Here is a 22,348-nt window from a genome sequence, read left to right as displayed (position 1 = left end):
ACCCTGCTTATCCAAGCCTGGGTGTTAGCATTCCAGTATTCCTGAACATGCAGTTTTTGTCCCAGTTCTGTAATTATATGACCCCATTTCACACACATTATAAATTCTCAACTGCAATAAATCATTCAGAACTAACTAGGAAAAGGTTGCACGCAGTTATGTGATGTTCCGTTACATAAACGCATACACTTGTGAAACTAAACCAACACAGAAAATAACATAACTAAAGTCTGGTAGAAGTTTGGCAGTGCAAATAATTTTAATCTAATTTCTTAGAATGTTACTTTTTCCAATTTTGGGAGAAATAGTTTCCGTTTGACCAGCGACACGTGTAGACACAAATTTTCTTTTCAGGGAGAGGCATGTTTAAAAATCCTGGAATAAATTTTTAAGTTAACTTAGAGAGAAGAAAGGCAGAAGTTCCTTCCCAAACACCGAAACTCATATGCACACACAAAGTTTGGACAGAAACTTGTTCACACAGTTGGGGTTGTGGGAGAGGAGAGTGCCTGGAGAAGTGTCACCTGGGGAAACACAAAGGAAGACTTAATGACACAAAGTTTTAACACAACTGAAATGGGTTCAGTGTGAAATTCCAGGTCAGAATACTAAACATAATCAAGGGGGCATGGTGGCAGTACCTGTCATCCCAGCCTCTGGAGACAGAGGGTTGGGCGAGGGCTGTGGTCAGTTTAAGGACATCTGGGCTACAGCAAATTCCAGGCCAGCTCAAGCTTCCCAGTGGAACTCTTGTATCAAAAGCGGAAACAAAACAAGCAGCTACGATTTACGCATAAGAAAAATTTGATTGTAGCCAGGCAAGATTTTACAATCCTAACACTTGAGAGGCTGAAGCAATGGGCTTGAGAATGGAAGGACATCTTGGAATACATGACAGATTAGTCTCAAAGTCCAAGTGTGTTGGAGCCTGCCAGCAAGTATGTGAGTGGGGAATGTAAGGATTGAAAGAAATAAAGCAAGAAACAAGCGATCAGCTCCAGAGGACTGTCAGTAAATACTGCAGCCCTGAGTTTATACAATAGCTCCTTTTTATAGGCTTGTTTTACAGCAAACAAGTCACATCAATACAAGGAAGGGGTTCGTGGAACAACCAAACTTGTTTTCTTAAACCACCTCCCTGTAGCAGATATAGTCCAAGGTCACACAATCAAGTTAAAGGAACTTGGCAAAACATCCCACTTATCTTTGTTTCAAGGTAGAGGCCAGGCAAGAACAGATTTTTTTTCGCTGAATACTGAATAACAAAGCACCTTGCCAAGCAAGCAGCTCTCCACACAAGTGCTTCAGATGGGGGAGTGATCATAAGGTGCCACCTCTCCTTGAGTAGATACATACCATAATGGTGGCTGAGAGAGGAGAGAACATTTTCTTCAGTGGTGTAGCCACTGCTGAGCTGCCTATGCTCCATAGATAATCCCTCATACAAGCCCCAGAAGCAACCCTAACTAAACTCAGCCCCACCCCCAAACCCACATTGTGGAATGAATTTTCGCTTGGGATTAGGACACAATTTCCAATAATTTCTAAAATGACCTTAAATATTCTTCTGCCATTTTGTGCTATATTAGTCATGCAAGATGGTATTTTCCACATTGATGACTTCAGTGGAACAACTTAGAACACTGTTCAGAAGTGTCTAATACTCAATCAAAGTTTAGTTTACTAAGAACATATGTTTTGAGAAGCTCCACCACGCACACAATGCATTTTTATCCCTCCCCCTCCAACTCTCCCTGTGGCTCCATATGTCTCCGTCCCAATTTCATGATTTCCTCCTTTTTTTTCTTCTCCTCCTTCCCTTTCTCCTCCTTCTCTGCCTTCTTTTTCTTCTTCATAACTCACCGAGCCCAGTTAGCACTGCCAGTGTGTACCTGAGTGTGGAACCCTCTCCTAGAATAACCTACTGGTAGCCAAACCTCCCAAAGAAAAGTGACTATCCCCCAATCTCCCAGCCATCAACTGATGATAGCTCCTCAGATAAGAACCTGGGGCAGTAAAATCACACAGGGAGTCAAGTGGATAGGGCTGAAGTGCTCTTTAACAAAAAGAGATTTAGACTTGTTTTATGAAAGATGATTAACTTAGACCAAACCAGTTTTTGTTTGTGTTGATACATAAGTTTCTAAATGCATTGAAAACCACCTGCAAGAGAGATCAAAGACACAGGGAGAACACAGCATGAGGAGTCAACTGAGACTGAAGCAGCAATCACGGAGCCTAAAAGTCTGTGCTAGGGGACATTACAGAGACATATAGGAGTTGGAGAACCATTTCAGCCTGACCCCTCTGCGACCTTGCATCCCTGTGTGGCCCTGCAGGGCTTAGCCTCTTCTTTGGAAGCTCCTTTTGATCAGCAGACACTTTTTCTTTGGCAGTGTGTACCCTTCTTTTTCTCTCTGGGTGTAATGTATTTGCTGTCTTTCATGGCCTTGGACTCCCTGCTTGAATTAAGTCACCCAGTCTGATTTATAGGTGTTTACTTGGCCTACAGTTCCAAGCCTTTAAACAATAACAAAGGCAGTGATTCTAGGTGAGCATCTCTCCTGAGTTCCTTAGCCACATCCCCTATATCCTCCTCTGCTTGCACAGGCATCCTTTGTCCTCTGAGTTTAGCCCTTACTATACACAGCACCTGAGGACGATACCTTCTTCTTCTTTTTTAAATTCTTTATTAATTACACTTTACTCACTTTGTATCCCCCCTGTGGTTCCCTCCCTCCTCCCATCCCAATCTCTCCCTTCCTCCACCCTCTGTATGCATGCCCCTCCCCAAGTCCACTGGTAGGGGAGGGTTTCTTTTCCTTCCTTCTGATCCTAGTCAAATTAGGCCTCATTAGGAGTGGCTGCATTGTCTTCTTCTGTGGCCTGGTAAGGCTGCTCCCCCCTCAGGGGGAGGTGATCAAAGAGCAGGCTAATAAGTTCATGTCAGAGGCAGTCCCTCTTCCCATTACTATGGAACCCACTTGGACACTGAACTGCCATGGGCTACATCTGTGCAGGGGTCTTAGGTTATCTCCATGCATAGTCCTTTGTTGGAGTATCAGTCTCAGGAAAGACCCCTGTGCTCAGATTTTTTGGTTCTGTTGCTCTCCTTGTGGAGTTCCTGTCCTCTCCAGATCTTACTGTTTCCCACTTCTTTCCTCAGATTCCCTGCACTCTGCCCAAAGGTTGCCTGTAAATCGATACCTTCTTCTTAACCATTTCAACCTATCACTAACTCCTCAAGAAGTCCTTCTGAACACCTCTCCCAGGTGATCCTGTGTCACTCACTACCACACCCCGCCCTGTGCCCAGTTTCTTCTCATCACTGCGCATGTCACTGCCTGGTGCTTCCTTTCGCATTTGTTTCTTTTTATTCCAGTGGAATGAACACAATGTGAAGCTACCTGGCAAGTAGGAAGGGCCAGATGCCATGCTTCTGATGCAGGCGCGTCAGCTTCTCTGCCTGCAGCATCTGTCTCAGCCCAGAGCACATTTCCACTGCAACTCTTCCTCAGTTTAACGTGGGCTTGTGGCTTTGAGAGGACCACTGCAGATGGGAAAGAGGGTAAGCCAAAAATGGGACATGTGTGCCTCACCTGTCAAGCACAGCAGATGCATCCCATCTCAATGTGTCCGGTACACGTTTATTAACCCACAGCTGGGAAAAATTACCTGCATGGGCTGGGCGCGCACCTCAACGGCAGAGCACACACCGAGCAAGCCTGAGGTCCTTGGCTCAATCTCAGCACACAAAATAGTATCTAAGGCAAAGTAGATTGCAAAACGAGATTTTTAACGTATCACTTCATTTAGGAAATACCCATTTCAAGGAAAAAAGGCTGGCATCCCAGAGTACTGAAGAGTACTGTTGTCTTGGAACTGGGCTGCCTTGGCATGGCCAGAGAGTGTTGCATCATGGGTCGCCAACCTGGGAAAAGACCAAAACCCAAAGTCCAGGCTTGCTGAATGTGTATCAGTCTCATATCACTGGGGTAAAAAAGTCTTCCATCAGACTGCTAAAGCGGGGCCCCTAATGATGAGCTCTCTAGGTCTCTCAGATGGGTGTTCGGCAGTCAACAGGTACCTCCCAGTAACCAGCCCCAGGGCACTTCCAGCTGGCTTTATTTTTCTGTCCCATAATGTTCTCTTTGTGCTACTGAGTTCCAAGACTGAGCTTATTCTGAGTTCTTGCCACGGACAAGCAATTTGGCCTTTGTCATCTTTAAGTTCCTTGTCTCTAGAGTGAGGATACACTCTGAAATCATTACACAACAAAGAAACTGAACGCACAGATAGGAGCAAAACAGAGACCAAGACGTTTAAGGAAACGGCTAACCAGAGGCAGAAATGAAAAGGTGAAACGCTAGTTCCCACACGCATACGCCAGTTCTCCAGAGGTATGGGCTGAGGGCAGGGGTAGGAAGCCCCGGGTTTATTAAGAGGAGGGCAGAGGACCCGGCTGCATTTTCTTTTCAAGTTACAGGACAGGATAATTGCATGTTAACTAGTGAATGTCTTTTCTACGTGGGTGGCAGTAATACATCCGTGGCTTTAGCTTCGAACTCTTCAAGGTCTTGGAAGTGTATTTCCCACAGGTGACTGCAACTTTTTGTGTCTATTTTACCTTCTGGTACCTCAGGGAACCTTCGGGTGTTCTCGATATTTGAATGGTTTTCTGACTTAGGGAAATGTGTCTGCTCTGAGTCTTCTCAAGAGAAGGACTTTGACCTCCTGCTGGAGTCAGAGGATGACTGAGTTTAGTGGAGGAATGCCTAAGCAACTAGTGAAGTCTGCGTGCGTCTGTGAGTCCATTTGCAGACAAGCCGTTCAGGCTCTAAGCTAATAAAGGGGCAAGTGCCTAATGAATTAATCACAATTCAATGGCGCTATTGGAGGCTGGTATTAGAGGAAGCAGACGGAACTTTTTCTTTGGTGCTGCATTTCACCATGGCTCCTTTTGTTTTTTATTTGTTCTTCTTTCTGCCATGAGGTCAACAGCTTTATAGACTTCCGCTGCCATGAAGTTCTTCCTAAATGCATAGAGCCTAGCAGGCAAGAGACTGAGCCAAAACCAGCACCCCGCCTCCCTCCCCGCCCCCCCCCCCACCTAGTTCTCAGGTGTTTCATAGGAGCAACATGAAGTGGACTACTGAGAGTTGCTCACAGGCCAGCTTTTCTCCTTTCAGAACAAGGGCCCTGACGTGCTGCCTACAATTGCCAAGAGCCACACTTGCAAGGCTTGTGCAAGTGTCCAGGAAATGGAAAGAGAGGCATCTCGGGTGAGCAGCCCCGCTCCAGGCGGACATGTTTGAACGGCCCGCTGCATGCTTGCTGTGTGGCCCCGGGTCCTTCTGCCACATTCACTGGTTTTCTGCTCCTTCTTCCAGCCTCGTTGGGAGCTCTGTCACGAACTGTGTCATTGAGGCTGCCTGTGTTCAGACTCTAGCCAGAAATCGCTGTGACCACTGTCCGACAGCAGCGTGCTGGCTCCGCCCCCCAGCTTTGGTAAAAGTAAATTACTTACACTAGTATCTTTGCAATACCTAGAGCCAGTCATTATAGAATAAAACACATTTTCTGCATATTCTTCCAAACTGTGACTCTGTCTTCCTAGCTCCCCTACCCCCGCGCATGCCCTTCAGTGTAAGCTTAGTAAGTTCGGGCTGGCTTGGCAGCTCCATCATCTACAGGCTACATACATTTAGATGATCTTTGTCCACGGCGAGCCTCAGTTTCCTCTCTGTAAAATGGGCTGGGCAGTAGGGACGAGCAGATGGCTCAGTGGGTAAGGTGCTTGGGCAAGGCTGATGACCTGACCTCACATCTCCAGAACCCATGTAGAAGCCACGGTGGTAGAGCCTGCTGGAGGAGTGCCCAGAACCAAGATAGGCTGAGCTAGGAGACTTTCCAGTGCACACAGCAGTGAACAGTGAAAGACCGTGTCTCAAACAAGGAGGGAGAGGAGGGCCGACAACCCAAGCTGTACTTTGACCTCCACACACACACACTCTCTCTCTCTCTCTCTCTCTCTCTCTCTCTCTCTCTCTTCTCTCTCACACACACAAATGTATGTACACACACAAATGCACACTCACATACACTCACAGAAATGCCCCCACACAAATGCATACACAGAAATGCACACTCTCACCACACTCACACGCTCATACAAACGCACACACGCACGCACAGGCATACACACACACACACACACACACACACACACATACACACCATGCTATCCAGTCCTCTTGCTTTGGGATGCGTTCCTCCAGCTTTGTCCGCATCGCGGCAATGAGGGAAGTAAAGGCTAGGCCCCTGTGTGCACAGTCTTCAGAAGACTGAAGAGAGGAAGCTGGCATAAGGGTCAGCGTGGCCTGCTCTGCTCTCTGCTCCCTGTCTCGCCCTGGGGAAATGGCATCTTCTCCACATACACACATCTTAAATAGACACCCTGACTCTTGTGATAAAATAGCATCAGTGGTAAATTCAGCCATCAAAGTTTAATGAAGTAACCGAAGAAAATCCTTCTCTTTGGTGATACCCAGTCAGTGTCAGTACCGCTTTACTTTATACAGTGCTTTCTTTTCAGAACATAAACTTCGTTTCCTTTCACAAAAAATCCCCACTAAGCTCTTTGAGGCCTTTTCTAGATTTATGTTAAGTGTTGATTGGAATTTAAAAACAAATCCCCGCAGGACAAATTTCCCCTTTAATAAGCATTCTATACAGGTTGATTGAGGATATCTTTCAAATCTTTTCTTTTTTCTTGTGAGCGTGTGTGGTGTGCACACACGTGTGTATGCATCTCATGTTCCTGAGGGCAAATGTGTCTGGGGTGTAGGTGCACCTGTGTTCCAGGAGAATCTGATACATAGATCAGTAGAAACAAGTACAGTTCAACAACAGCCCCACAGACACAACGTTAATTGATTTTTAGTGAAGGGTAAAGATAATTTGGTCTTTTAAAAGATCTTTTCTTAGATCTCAGCAAGACAGTCATATCAGCATCTTTCTTTCCACCCATACCAAGGTCATTGACTGTTTGAACAAAATAACTTGGCCTCGTTGTAGGAAGCTCATTAGTTTCAGATGGAAAATAATCCGTTCAGAAAGGGATGGGTGGGATTTTGTCTTCCTCTTTTTCCTGTTAACGAGAAGAACATGAATTTTGGCTGAAAGATGGCTTGGCAAGAATGTTGACTCTTTGAAGGTAACTCCTGTAGAATGCCTGGAAAGGAAAGCCACAGGGACACGGGGCCATATATCTTGCATCTGTCACAGGCCTTGGTGGTGCTTATGCCCCAAGAGACTTTCCGTCAGAACACTGCTCTGTGGCAGGAGTCCTCTGCAGTATGCAAGCCGTTAGTAGCTGGCTGTGAAAGTTCAGAAGTCTGCCTCCTTCTCCTTTTCTCCACAGTTCCAGGGAGAAGTCATGAATGGGTGAGAAAAAAAGCTGCAGGGGGAAGGGGGAGAAGAGAGGGAAGTTAACTAGTATACAGTATGCATAATAAATATATTATATATTTCTCTATTTGGCATTTTCTTTACTCATCTACTGACGGCATCTTGACTGGCTCCACATCTTGACTTGTGAATGGTGCCACAATAACCTTGGGCTCTCTGTGGCATGCTGAGTTGCATATTCCCAGACATGGCATAGCTGGCGCATATGGTGTATCTATTTTTGGTTTTTGAGGAGCCTCTCTACTGATATCCATAGTGGCCGCCCATCTTCACATCAGCAGCGTGTAAGTGTCTGCCGCTGCTGTCTACAACGCCAGTCACCGACATCCTCCTCACTGTGGTTTATTGTTTGATTTCATAGAGGTACCCACTTTGGACGGGGTGAGGTAGAGCCCAGTGTTGTTGTTTTCATTTCCCTTATCTCCCTCGTGACTAAGGATATTGAACATTGTTTTTCATAATTTATTGCCCATTACATACTTTTTTGGAGAATCGTCTGCTTATTTGCTCGCTTGATTTTGTCTTACAGTGTTAGGTTTGTGTTTGAGAGAATGATTCCCTAGCTGAGGCTCACCTGCACTCCAGACCTTCCTGCCTCTGACCGAAAAGTCACTGTGTAGCCAAGGCTGGTCTTGAATCCGCAGTGATCCACCTGCCTCAGACCTGAGTGCTGGGATAACAGGTTTGAGAGTCCATGTGTAGCTCTGGGACATAATTAAAATGAATAAATCCATCTAGACAGAGTTCACTTAGTAAGGAAAACCTTACACCAAAATAGAACCTCTGACATTTTTATCAAGAAAAATACAAATGAAAGAAAAATAAATAAATCAGTGGAATAAATATAAGAAATTTTTACAGATTGTTTTCTTGAGTTTAATTTACACTTTAAGCCAGACAAATAATTTTCCAAAAAATAATAGCTGAGGTGCAAAACTGAGAGAGAAAGTCTGGGAATTTGTTTCCCTGGCCAGGGACCAATCCAATCCTTCAGGTCTCTGTAGCCTGAACTTGTAACCTCTGCTTCCTCCTGCTTTCATCCACCTTTTCCCCTGGTCCTATGCTGCTTCCTACCTCTAGTACAGCCCTTCCTGGGTCACCTCCCTTCCCTTCCCTTCCCTTCCCTTCCCTTCCCTTCCCTCCCCTCCCCTCCCCTTCCCTTCTCTTCCCTTCCCTTCCCATTTTTTCACCTTTTCTTGTACATCATGGATTCACTTCTGAACCAACTTTCCCACCAGTTAAAATAATTATTCATGCCTCCTCCCACTCCAACCTCCAAAAGGTTCTTCACTATGTAGGCCATGGTGGTCTCGAACTCAGTCCTCATACATCAACCTCTCTGGTTCTGGGACTGTGTGTATGTACCACAATGTCCTGGTGTACACCAAAGTCCCTGTTCTCAGATCACGGAAGTTTCGGTGGTACCGGGTCAGTCCAACTTAGGTTAATATGCATACATAGCACATGAATATATAATAAATGTGTACCCAGATGATAAGGCTAATAAAGAAAAATAAAGCAGAGGTTGGGGAGGTTGATTAGAAGAAATGGTTTGCTGTACAAGCGTGGGGCCTGGAGTTTGTCCCCCAGAACCCACAAAACTACTGGGCTGGTGTGGCAGCCTGTTTGCAAGCCCAGTGCAAGGGAGGTAGTAACAGGATCTCCAAAGCAGGCTGGCTATCTGGACTAGCAGGGCTGGTGAGCTCCGGGTTCAGCAAGACACCAAGCTCAGCAGGGAGAGTGGACAGCCATGGAGGAAGTCACTGCTCATGACCCTCTGCCTTCCATGTGTGCACTCTCACAGACATGTGCACCCCATGCATGTGACCACATCCTACACATATGTATGCCTGCAGAAGAAGAGGAGGGAAAAGAAGAGGAAAGGAAGGATGGAAGGAAGGAAGGCGGGAAGGAGGGAAGGAAACAAGGAAGGAAGGAAGGTAGGAAGGAACCCCAAGAGTTTTACACTGGCTAGTTATCTGAATTCCAAAGGACACATCATACTCCAAAGGACACATCATACTTAATCCTCATTGAATCCACTCCTGTGTATTGTTAATACCACGGTCACATTTTTTAGATAGACCAAAAATTGAGACACACTTGAATTTAGGAAAGCTCTCAGAGCTTCACAGCTGACCTGAGAGTTGAATCCAGAGGGTCATCTTCAGAGTCCACACACCTCATCCGCAAACTGCAGACCCACAGGCTCTTCTGCCCACGGCCAGTCGGCATGAAAGCCTGCAGCTCTGTCATCTACTTTAGCGTGCTGGCATGTTCCATCTTCTCTGCACAAGCTCAGCTTAGTCATTGCTCCCCAAACCCGTGCTCCGGGACCTGGGAGGCTTCCTGTGATCTGCTAGTTCCTCATGGTTTTCTTACTGCTAAGCCTTGACGACACTTTCTTTTGCTCAATATACTCCAAAAACATGCGAGAAGTTTCTGCTCATCTTTCTCAGTATGTGTGTTTAGATTTAATTGTTTATGTGCATGAGGGTTTTGCCTGAGCATTTGTGCACGATGCATGTGTCTGGTGTCTGGGGAGGTCAGATGAGGGCACTGGATCCCGGGGAACTGGGGCTACTCATGGTTGTGAGCCTGTAAGTGGGTGCTGGGAACTGACTCCAGGTCTTCTGCAAGAGCAACAGTACTGCTCACTGTCAGACCATCTCTCCAGATCTCTATTTTTTGTATTTTAAAAGATTGTGGTAAAATGTACATAACATAAATCTTACCATTTAAATGACTTTCAGTATCTAATTCAGTGATCCCAAACCTATCCAGAGGTGTCAGCCACACTTTTAACCCAGTACTTGGGAGGCAGAGGCAGGCAGATCTATGCGAGTTCAAGGCCAGCCTGGTCTACATGGAGCTGTCATCCAAAATAGAAAGGCTACATAGTAAACAGCAATCGTGGATTTCACCTCACCACAGCTGTGAAACCTCCTTTTTGATTCTATGTGTTTGACCATTCTAGGAACTTCATGTCAGAAGAACTGTGTGAGACCTATCCCTCCGCATCTCCATATTGTGAAGGTGTTCCAAAGAAACAGCGTCCAGGGGGCCTATGAGGGGACGGTGCTCGTGCGACTAGACAGAATGGTTGGCGTGCATCCCAGTTCAAGCACAGGAGACTGAGGCCCCGCTCACGCAGGCAGGAAGCAAGAGTGCTGAACTGTGCCATCAGCCTTCTCTGTGTTTAGGCCCTCGGTGAATAGATGGTGCCCTTCCACGTTGGGCAGGGACACCAGCTGCACAGAGTCCACCGACTCAACGCTAATTTTATCCTGTAAACGTTCCCCGTTTAGACCTTACCCAGCCACGGTGCAATAAGCAGCCTTAGCGGCTTGTTTCACTCAGGTGAGTGCTTTCCCGGCTTGTCCACGTAGCGGCTGCTGTCAGACTTCCACTACTTTTTAAAAGTAGTGATTACTAATGTGTACCTTCTCTTCCCGAAACGATTTAAAGAACCATGTGCAAGTTATCTGCCTGTCCATTGATCAAAATAATGATTCAGTATAACCACGTAGTATTCTAGATGCTGCCCGTCTGTTCTGTGTTAAAATAAGCCAACACTCGATTTCAAAACGTAAATGGGGCCAGCAGCAAATGCTTGTCCCTGAAGCTTTGTCCGCATGTGTGGGTAAGCCTCTCATCCACACTGCCTGCTGGAGCTATACTCTCGGGGGTTATGTAACTGTGGAAAATGAAGAAGCCACCGGCAGGTGCACCTCGTGGAATTCTAAACCTTCCCTTCGTGATAATACAGCACATGCGCATTTCAGAGTTTCCGGAGTGTACTTCGACAGTGCGCAAGGCACGCAGGAAACACTGTTTCAAAGCTCATCAGAAACTAAGCACGTGGGAAAATGATGACTGCTATCTGCAGAAATATACCATTCGATGTTTGTGTGAACTCAGCCATTCAAATCAGCTGGATAAACCTCGAGAATGGGAGAAGCACATGCTAGGGCCGCAGGGGTAGCAGCGGCAAAGGTGTTTGCAACCAAGTCCGAGGATCCGAGTTCCATCCTTCAATTCACGCCGTAGAAGGAGAGAACTGACTATCACAACTTGTCCTCTAACTTGACACGTCTGCTGTGGTAATGCGCCCACACAGAAAACAAACACACACGCCCACAAATAAACAAACTGAAGTGTGAAAAGCAATCCACAGAATCCACAGGGAGGAAGGATAGAACCAGTTCCTACAAATTATTCTTGTATCCCTCCATCCCTGTGGTGGAACATATAGACACCCTATATAAATTAATAAATTTATAAGTAAATAAATAAATTAAGATGTAAAAAAACAAAACAAAACATAAACAAAACACACACCACACAAAACAACAATCAAAACAACCTTACAAGGAAAATAAAAAGCAATGATGTCCAGCAAGCAAAGATTGAAGGTTATTAACGATGTACACGCAGAGCTAACCATGCTAAGTCAAGGAGCTCCTGTAAGTATAAACCCCAAGCGAAAGCCAAGCACTGACCTAAGGTGGGGAGGCTGGCAACTGCTCTTCCCCGGTCCAGCAGCTGCATTTGGGATCTAAGGCATCAGACTGCCACCTACTGGTTCCCCGGCAATATTTATGGGAAAAATGAAACACGAAAGGGCGAACGTCACCGTCCCTGTGCAGCTAGCCCACTGTCCACCCATTCATGTGTTCTCCGTCTATGCACCCACACACTAGCCAACTACCCACCCATTCGTGTATTCTCCGTCCATTCATCCCCACGCCTGTAGCGGAGGTGGAAATGCCCACTTTTTCTGTAATCTCCCATACAGGAGTCCTAAACTTGAGGAAGGCAGTGGGAAAAGTATTCTCTCTTGGTTTTGTGCAGCATAATTCTGCCTCTGAGTCCTTGAAGAATTCTTGAATGAACCAACAACGCACTCCTGTACCGCTGGATGGTAACACGCTCTTTAATGCTCAGAGAAACCAAAACAAAGCGGTTCTCCACAAGGGGTGTTTGCAGCCCGTGAGCAGCGTGAGTCAGGTGGGAAAATGCTTCACGCTCCCGTCAGCGGGTGGGTGTGGAGATGTTTCCAGTTGGAATCTGTCTGTGTGACTGCCACCAGGGAGTTTTGTGCGAGTGTGGGGGGGGCATCTGAAGGGCTCAGGCACAGATGTGCCACCGGAACACAAGCCGCCTTTGTTGTTGTATGAAAAATGACCTATTGCAACCGAGGTGTGCCGAGCACGTAAGGTGCTGAGATCCAGCAAGAAGAACATGAACCGGAAATTCCGTGCTGAGCTAATGATTCATGTTTATTATATCCTGGAGTGATAGTATTCTGGGTACACTGAATGAAATAGAGCACGCTCTTTTGAATTAATTTCATCCGGGTTTATGTTTTAATGTGGCTACAATTTTCATTTTCTGTTTTGCCCCCGGCTGGCCTGGAACTCACCATGCAGACCATGCTGGCCTCAAAGTCACAGAGAGCTGCCTGCCTCTGCCTTCTGTCGCCTGCAAGAAAATCTTAACCTGACAAACATTGCTCAAATAATTCTTCTCTTACACAGGCTCAAGTCTGACCAGTCACAGCCAGTGTCCACTGAGGCCTGCAGTGCCCTGCATGTCACCCGAAAAGACCTTCCGTGCTAAGGGGTTTGCGTACACCGCTTTTATTTTCCTCCCATTATCACGGCAGTCCTACTGAAGTGTGTGCTGCTATCTTTCCATCTTAAGGCCAGCCAGCAGAGTCCCAGGGAGGGCAGGACTCACAGCTGTCTGAGCTTGCTTGAACCCAGAGCCCTTCTCTGGAGCCTCAGGTTCTCTGTCACCACTGGGGGTGGGGTGAGGAGAGGCTGTGTTGTGCTGGGTCCTGCTTCTCTTGGTGAGTTTTTCTTTCCTCTGTGCCCTGAATGTATGGCTTTATTACAGGTTGGTTTAATCATCTTGCTGCAAATTCTTTTCTTGTTTTATTTGCATCTTGTTGCTGAGACAAACTCTTGTTGTGTAGCCCAGGCTGGCCTCGACCTTGTGATCCTCCTGCCTGCACCTTCTCAGTGTTGGGATTACAGGCACATCACCATGCCTGGCAATTTTGCTATAATTTGTTGTTGTTGTTTTTAAATTTATTTTCCTAGACCCATATTAAATGACAAATTTGGAAGTGGAATGGCATACAGAGGCAGATTTTTTCACAATCACTCCCAACTTTTGTCCATCTTGGCTTTAAGTGTCGCAAAGAATAGTTTCTCAGACATCATAAATCCTGGAGAAAGTGCCCTGAGACGTCTCAGACAAAAACAAATTTTCCAGGTTTGCCTGGAGTTTGTAGCTTTTTGCGCAGAGGAGCACTGAGTTCCTACAGAAGCACATGGCAGAGTCTATGTGCCCGAGATCCATGCTCTACAGACACCCAAGCACAGGCTTGTGCGCATACACACTGAAGGATGCTTGTAGTCTGTGCCACAGAAAATGAGCTTTCGTCCTTCTGATTTTTGTGAGGCAAATCTTCAATTCTAAAATGAGTAACGTCACAGCTGTTATTTCTGGAACAATTATTCAGGAATGGCTAGACGTGACCTTTTCTCCGTGTCTAATGACTTTCTGCTCTGTCTGTAATTGTTTGGTTCTCGCGAGGTTTGAAGTGCCAAGAAACTTTTAGCAGTGGCTGGTGGACCAGAGTCTAAACAACTCAGATGAAGACCAGCAGTTTGCTAGTGTCAGCAGAGAAGGCAAACACTCAGGCAGCCATCGACCTAGCTATCATCCATCCATCTACCTACCTACCCAGGCAGCAGAATATCCATCTCCCACCCATTCGCCCACTCAGTTAGCACCCATTCATCCACCTATCTATCTACCGTCCATCCATCCATTCCTCCAACCACCTACCTACTTCATCTGTATGGAAGGCAATAAAGCAGGCCAATAAGCAAATGAAAAACTACATACTGGAGGCTGGGGAGATGGTTCAGGGTTAAGATCACTGTCTGCTCTTCCGGAGGTCCTGAGTCTCATAACCATCTATAACGAGATCTGGTGTCCTCTTCCAGTGTGCATGCAGATAAAGCACTCATACATATATAAATAAATATTTTAAAAGCCTACATGCTGAGCTTGAGAGAGAGAGAGAGAGTGCTGTGTTGTGGCCACTGACTAACTGTTCAGGGAAGGATTCACTTGTGGGTGTGCTGGTGGAGGAAGCATACAGGAGACAGGGGGTGCACAAGCGTGACGATCTAGAAACTGTCAGGACCTTGCGACCTGATGAGAGGAGCACTGGGAGAGGGTGAGCATGTGAGGGCTATGATGGCAGACACCCACGCAAGAACACAGGCTCTCATCTGGGACTGCAATGAGTCAGGAATCTGGGGATCAGCCCTGAGGAGGCACAGGCTGGAGAAACCACCAGGTCTAGACCAGCCTGGGCTACACAGTGAGATACTGTCTAAAAACTGAAACCACGGTACGAATGAGGGGTGTTTCCGTTTTTAGTCAGAGCATAGGGGAAAGCAGCTAAGCAGACGAACGCCCTTTTCAAGTTTGTTTCAGAAGCCTGCCCTTGCTGCAGAGTAGAAGGGCGATTAAAGGGAGGGGGGGCAGGCACCAGGCCAAGTGTTTCCCGCATCTCGTGACATTACTGTACCCAGTTTGCACTAGCAACTGTGTGTTCCAGTGGGGTCCCCAAACATTTTTCCAGTCAAACCTTCTGAAAGCGCTTGCCTTGCTGTTTTTGTTGGCTTGCTCGTTTTAGGCTCCTCGGGATGCACCCTTTCCTCGGGGCCCCCAGGCATGTGGTCAGACTACAATGAGCAGTCCAGGCGTCTGTCTCCACAGTGCCGGGAGTCCCCTCAGAGCCGTCACATCTTTGTGGCAACCCCGGCACACTCTCTTCTGAGCATGTGGTTACTTTGATCCCTGGCACCTGAGCTTTTCTGCCAAAGCCTTTCCACAGCAGTGATGAAACACTTTCTGTGTCCCTCCATGACCAACGGCTCAGTACTCTGGTACACGCACCCTGTGAGGTGTATGGGGGAGGAGGGAGCTAGGCGACCCCTTTGTGCCACTAAGCACAGCAGAGAGCAGCATGGCCCCCCTCCTGTAGGCCCAGCATGCTGAGAGCAGACCAGCTGGTGCTGGTTCTCTCAGGTCCTCAAGCAGTGTTTGGGCCTGCTCTGCACAGCGTCCTGATGGCCCAGTTGCCTTGGCTTCCCTCATTCCTCACCACTCCTCAGCTGTCTGTTCAAGAGAAAAACCTTGTTTCTCCTGCTGTAGGACAGGGTCCCTTTCTCAAAGAGCAGGAAGAAATTCAGCATCCTAGAGATGGCTGTTTACCCCTTTGGGACCAAAGCCCACTGTCTGGTCCCACCCAGAGACTAGGGTGGCCGAGATGTGGGCGCTTACCTGATGTCCTCTGGCTGAAAGAACCACAGTAATCGGGGAAGGAGACCTAGGTCAGGCTTTCCATTTCCTGTACCTTTCCCTGGAGGTAGCTCATCAGCCCATCTGCACGAGCAGCTCTGGTTCTATACCTCCTGAGGCCTTCCACAGTAACAGGCAGTCACAGCACCCCTGTTGTTACAAGTCTGAGTGCTTCTGTCCATTACTGAATGCCTTAAATATGCCCCAGTCCAGCTAGGACTCTGCCAGACACAACCCACTCTTCTATCTTGCCCTCCCAAGGGCACCGTGTAATGTAATAACTCTGGGCTTCAACTGAGAGTGGGCAATGAATGTGTCACCCCCTGCCTTTCATCTCTCTCTCTTTTAAAGATTTATTTATTACATATACAATGTTCTGCCTGTTTGTACACATCTACGCCAAAAGAGGGCACCAGATCCCATTAGAGATGGCTGTAAGCCACTATGAGTTTGCTGGGAATTGAACTCAGGACCTATGCAAGAACAGACAGTGTTCTTAACCGCCAAGTCAACTCTCCAGCCCTGCCTTCAGTCTCTTAACAAGAGAATGCTTCCTACAGAGCAACAGCCTGTCTCTAAAGTCTCTGTGGCTGCTTCATTTATTCCTCTAGGACAGGTTCTCTCTCTCTGTGTGTGTGTGTGTGTGCGCGCGTGCGCTCTGTAGTGCAGGAGATCTGGACCCAGGGCCTTGCACATGCGTGGCAAACCCTCTAAGACTGAGCCATGTCCCAGGCTCCCATCCTCATCCATTAACAAAGATCGCACCTTTGAGTTTTGCACTCATGTTTTAAGGGAGTCTGCCTGCAGCAGCTGTTTGCTGGAATAGCAACCAGAAGCTAGCACAAAGGCCAGGTCAGAAGTCCACGTTTGCAGCCCATCTTCTAGGACATTCATCTGTAGCTGAAGGACAGTGGAAACACATGACAGTGGCCTGGTCATGTGTTCCCTGTGCTGGGACAGACATGATCAATGTTCATCCATCTAGCTTTTCCTCTTCAGAAAGAATACCTTTAAAAAAAATTTTCTGAGACAGGATTTCTCTGTGTATCCTTGGCTGTCCTGAAACTTGCTTAGTAGACCAGGCTGGCCTTGAGCTCATAGGAATGCTCCTACCTCTGCCTCCTGAGTACTGGGACTAAAAGCAGGCACCACCACCGCCCAGCCGGTCGAGTACACTTAAGAATCTGTCAGAATAAGATTTAGGATTGCTGTTCTGAGAGCCAGCTGGACCCCGGAGCCTGTCATTTCTGAGCAGTGGAAGTTTGTGCAATGGTCAGCTCCGTCTTGTCCTTGAGTTTCTCCAGGTCTCTACCTTGTAAACTACAAGATAACAACACCCCAGATGCGCATGTTTCCTCAAATGCTGGCCCAGCAGCAGCTTTTTAATATAATTTAGCTAATAAGTGGAGCAGAACAGAAGTTTTCTCATTCTTTCCACCGACTGAGTGCATCCGGGAAAACACAGCATCCGTCGGCTCTGACATAGAGTGCTCACGAGTCCTCACAAGCAGTTAGTAACAGCCCCCTAGGAAAATCCAAAGTTCGCTCTGCTGTCTGTCCCTCCGGAAGTGTGAAGAAAAATACTGAGGCGATTCCAGGTGTGTGCGCCTTCATCTAGCTGCTAAGGGCAGTCAGGTCCCAAAGCCAAGGCGGGGCCGCCACCGGAACTCGCCGTTGCAAGTTCCCCGCTTCAAAGTATAAAATATTGGGAGCTGAAGTTAAACAGTATTAAGCCGGTGTGCTGCGACTGTCCGTCTGCCAGATGTGGAAGCTTGAAAGACTGAGCCACCGTGATGGTCTCAAAAGGAAACCATCTAAGTGGCTTCCAAGCCCAGGAGCCGTTTGGGAAAGTGTCCGTGCGCCCTCTAGCGGCAGGTCTGGGAACATTCTCATGCCCCAAGCTGGGAGAGCCAGCACCAGGAGCCCAGGGCCGCCATTCAGCCACCAGGGGACCTACAGGACCTTTGCTGAATTAGGGAAAAATATCTGAGAGGTGCTCTCCCCACTAACCTTTTCTCTCTCTTACTTAAGGTTGGGGGATTTGAAGGGAGGTAGCCGCCCAAACACCCCAAATAAAGTAAAGTTTTTAAAAAGAGCACCACAGGTGACTGTCCTCTTCATCTGGATGTGGTGGCACATACCTACAACCCCAAGACTTGGGAGGCTGAAACAGTGGGACCAAGAATTTGAGGCCAGCCTTAGCTACATAATGAGACCCTATGTAATAAAAAACACAATCAAACAAATAAAGCAGCTTGCAGGAACATTTAACGATTTAATAAGTAAAATCACCAAGGTATGTGGTACACTGTAGACCCAAGATAAATGCTGAGCCTTATCATGCCTGACCTCCATCTGCCTTCTGGACTTTGATGTCACAAACTTCACCCTTCTCCCACATGAGACCTTCATGCTGCTTTGCATTTCCTCTAGCTCTACATACATTTGTCAGTGCTCTTAATCACACATGCTCTGTGGTGGGGATGTCTGTGCCCTTGCTTGGACAGTCAACAGTTATCTACTCCCACATGGGAACAAGAAAGTTGAGGATTAATACCAAGTTCTTTTAACTTGCTGTGGTCTGAACGGTCCCCCCTCCTCCTTCATTTGATGACCTCCTAGCCCCAAGTGCTACTAGAAATGAGGGCCTTGATTAGACAGCAAGGATGGAGCCTTGCTGCTTGTTAGCCCTGCCATGGGAGGCTGCTTCGGAAAGAGGGACTTTGATAACATCCAGAAAGAAGGCACTGACATGGACCAGATCCGGTGGCATCTTGATCTGCAATTCCTTGGCTCTAGAACTGATGCCATCCATTTCTCTATTAGTTGGGGTACTCTAGAGAACCACAACTGGGGTGTGTGTGTGTGTGTGTGTGTGTGTGTGTGTGTGTGATTAATTAGAGTGGTTTACAGGCTGTGGTCCAGCTAATCCAACACTACTGGTTTCCCAGTGGAAAGTAAAAAATCCAGCAATTGCTTGGTCTATAAGGCTGAGTGTCTCAGCTGATCTTCAGCGTGTGTCAAACTCCTGAAGAAGTAGGCTCCGATGCCATTGATTTTGCCAGCAAGAGTGGGGACAAGCAGGCAGAGTGAGAGCTTCCCTGTTTCATGTCCTTTATATAAGTGGCCAGCAGAAGGGGCTGCCTATGTCTAGGGTGGGTCTTCTCACTTCAGATGATCCAATCAAGGAAAGCACCCCACAGATGTGTCCAGCTGCTTGGATTTAGTTAATCCCAAAAGCAGTCAGGTTAACAAGCAAGAATAGTGATCAGACGTCCCTTCTCCTTTGAAACAATCTAAAACATGGTCCATTTTTCACCTTTTTTTTTTTTTTTTTTTTTGTCATTAGGCTTATTGAAGTTTTGATTTCACTGTGTGTTTTCTGAGTTAGAGTCTTGCAGTGTAGCCCAGACTGGTTGGAACTCGGGCTATTCCTACGTTGGCCTCCTGGAAGCTGGAATCATAGGCCTGCACCACCATACCTGGCTTACCCCCTCTTGGGACATTATTCTGTCAGCTGTCTGAGGTATCATTAATCAGAGATCAATTATTTCAGCTTCCTTCAAGTACGGCTCTCTGACTTACACCTCAGTATCCCTGGAGCTTCTGGTCACAGCAGTCTCTCTACCTTCATTCTCCTGGTAAAGGTCACGAGAGAAAATGTACACTATCTCTCTGATTCACCCCTGTTTTAGCCATCTTAATATTTGGGTGCAAAGACGTTTTCTGCCTTTTGTTCGCCTATTCCAGTGCTAAGGCTCCACAGTGATTTGCTGAGAGATTAGTAACACAAGCCATAGGATGATCAGAACCCTGAGAAGGTAATGGTTCAGTGGGAACTATCACGTCACGTCAGCTCACCTTGCCAGCTTTCTTCCTGAAACTCCAACCCACTTCTACCTTAGGTATTTTTAGCAATTGAATTAATTTCATAGGAGGAAAGGGTTGCCTGGGCTCATGATTTCAGAGCGATGTGTCTACCATGGTGTAGAAGGGGCCACCGGGAGCGGGGCTCAGCCTATGTGCAACTGAGCTTGGTTTGTGACGTTTTAATTTTGGTTTCCACAAATTAACATCATTCTTTCAACTGTGGGTTGAAATGTTTATAATTATGTCTTGTTCATTGAATTAAACTAGCCAACTACACCCTCAAGATTTTCATAATAAATTACATTCTACACACCAAAAAATGATATGGGTTATCCTTAGCCCCTGTTTCCTGGGGGGGATTTTTGGGGAGAAATACTCTTTCCACAAAGGCAAGCTCATATAAAATAACATGACCTTTCAGGAAAAAACAAAAAAAACAGAAACAAAATTTTAGAAAGATGACTGTTACAACATCTAACAAAAAGCACTGCCAAGTAAGATTGCTGTGGGGAGTATCCTTCTAATCTGAAAAAGAAATAGACTTAGTAAGACGAGTATAAACTAAGGGCACGCAGGACCACCAGGACCGCGCATGCGCACTGCCACCGTTTTGCCACAGAGGCCCACACGCGAGGAAGAATGCGCATGCTTGCGTGTGCCGGTGTTGCTTGACGACGATTGTTAGGCGGCCAGTTCTGTCTGTGTTTGGCTGGCGACGCTTGATTCACTTCTTTGACCCACAGAGATCGGTCTTAGACTGATTTCGTCCGCTGTTAGAGGTTTATGTTAATTTAATGTGGCTAAACAGAGTCGAGCCCAGACCGAGGCGGACACAGAGATGCTGTCCACCTGTAGGACTCTGTTGTGCTTTAAAAAAAAGATACAAAATCCCCTTGGGGTTTTGCGACTGCAAGAACAGGGATCAAATCAGCCTGTGTTACAGGAACTATAACGGAGTAAAGAAAACTGAGCGGCCCTATGCAGGCAAAAACAAACCTCACGCTGCGGTGTGTCCTGTTAAAACTCCTCTCTAAGAAGAAGTTTGATATACATCTTCAAGATAAAAGCCAAAGGATAAAAGCCAAAGGGCTTGGAGCTAAGGATGGTGTTCATGAGGAAACTGGGAGACAGGAGAAACCTGCCTTTTCTGGATCTGTCGAGGACAGGCTACCTGGAGGGGAGCTCAGCTACCCCTTCTCCACTGATGGCCCCTGAGCATCTGCGATCTGAGAGGGCCCGGTGTCCAGGTCATACTCTTGAGCATAAACACAAGGCCAACGCTTCAGCAGGCTTCCTGTCATCCCGTAACCCCCGTGAGGAGCATTTCATTGACCACACAATAGTGTTACCTAACAACAGGTAAAGAAATGAAATTTCACTTCCATGTATGTAATAATCAGCAAGTTCTAAACTTGTAAAAGGTGCAGGATCTAAGTAAAGCTTCTTACGCTGAATACATTTTGTAGATGAAAATTATCCAGATATAATAATTTAATATAACTTTTATACCAGTGTGCTCCTACATGAGCATAGGCTTTACCGAAGAATCGTGAAAAGAATCTTAAATTTAAAGATGGTTGTGTGCTCCTCCTCTTCCTCTTTCCTTTTCTCGTTCTTTCTCATTAAGGAAGTCATTCTCACATCTCTGCAGATTTTCCGTATCACTTCTCTTAAGCTTCCTCATGACTTCGTATTCTTTCGAAGGATTATTCGGTGCTAACACTCTTTGCTGACAAGCTCCACATTTCCTGTAGGTTACTTCTGACATCTTTAGCTACTTTGTCAGAAGCCAATAAAGCTTGCTGTGAGCCTACTAACTTACAAAGCAACATGCTCAGCTTGCTTTTCCAAATTGGGCCCAAAGCCAGGTGGCCCACAGGTCCTAAATCTCCCTTGTGAAGTCGCTATTAGATACTGACATTGTGCATTAAAAAAAAAAAAAAAAATCTGATTTCCATATATCCTATGAATTTAACTATTGTCAAAAGTGAGTCACATTTATTTCACCCTACCTTTCCTTTGCTTTAAAGTTTCTTAAAAACCAAAGCAAATATTCCTGTGCATTTATATTTTGCTGTTGATACTTTTCACAGCTCTTATCCACAGTACATTTAGAATTAGCATTTATTGAGACTCTTAGAGTAAAGGCTAGGAATGATCTGCATATATATCACAGCTCACTTAGCACAAGGCACCACGGCTTGCATGATGGCATTCTACCTTGTGTACTAAAAATACTTTTAAATGTTAGCATTCAATGTTATAAATTATGAATTGTAAATGACATCACCCACACAGGATCATCTGCTTTCCATGTTATTGGATCTGCATGGGGTACAGGTTGTTCAGTGACCTCCCCTAAAAATGACCCAACCCCTTTTTAAAATTTCTTGGGGTAGGTATTAATTGCTGAGCTATACCTTGTCCAGATTTTTCTAATCCTGAATTAAGCATCTGATTGGTAACTGCATTGCTAGGACTATAAAGATACACTGCCATATTACTCATCACATCTCTACCCCACAGATTAACAGGAAGGCCACGGATAATGTATGGTTTAAAAGTTCCCTCATGTCCTTCCTCATCCTTCCAAGTTAACTCATCACTACTTTGTTCA

Source organism: Meriones unguiculatus, chromosome 3 (genome assembly GCF_030254825.1).
Source record: "Meriones unguiculatus strain TT.TT164.6M chromosome 3, Bangor_MerUng_6.1, whole genome shotgun sequence".
Classification (NCBI taxonomy): domain Eukaryota; kingdom Metazoa; phylum Chordata; class Mammalia; order Rodentia; family Muridae; genus Meriones; species Meriones unguiculatus.
The sequence above is the reverse complement of the archived record's forward strand: the minus strand, read 5'-3'. Positions refer to the sequence as shown.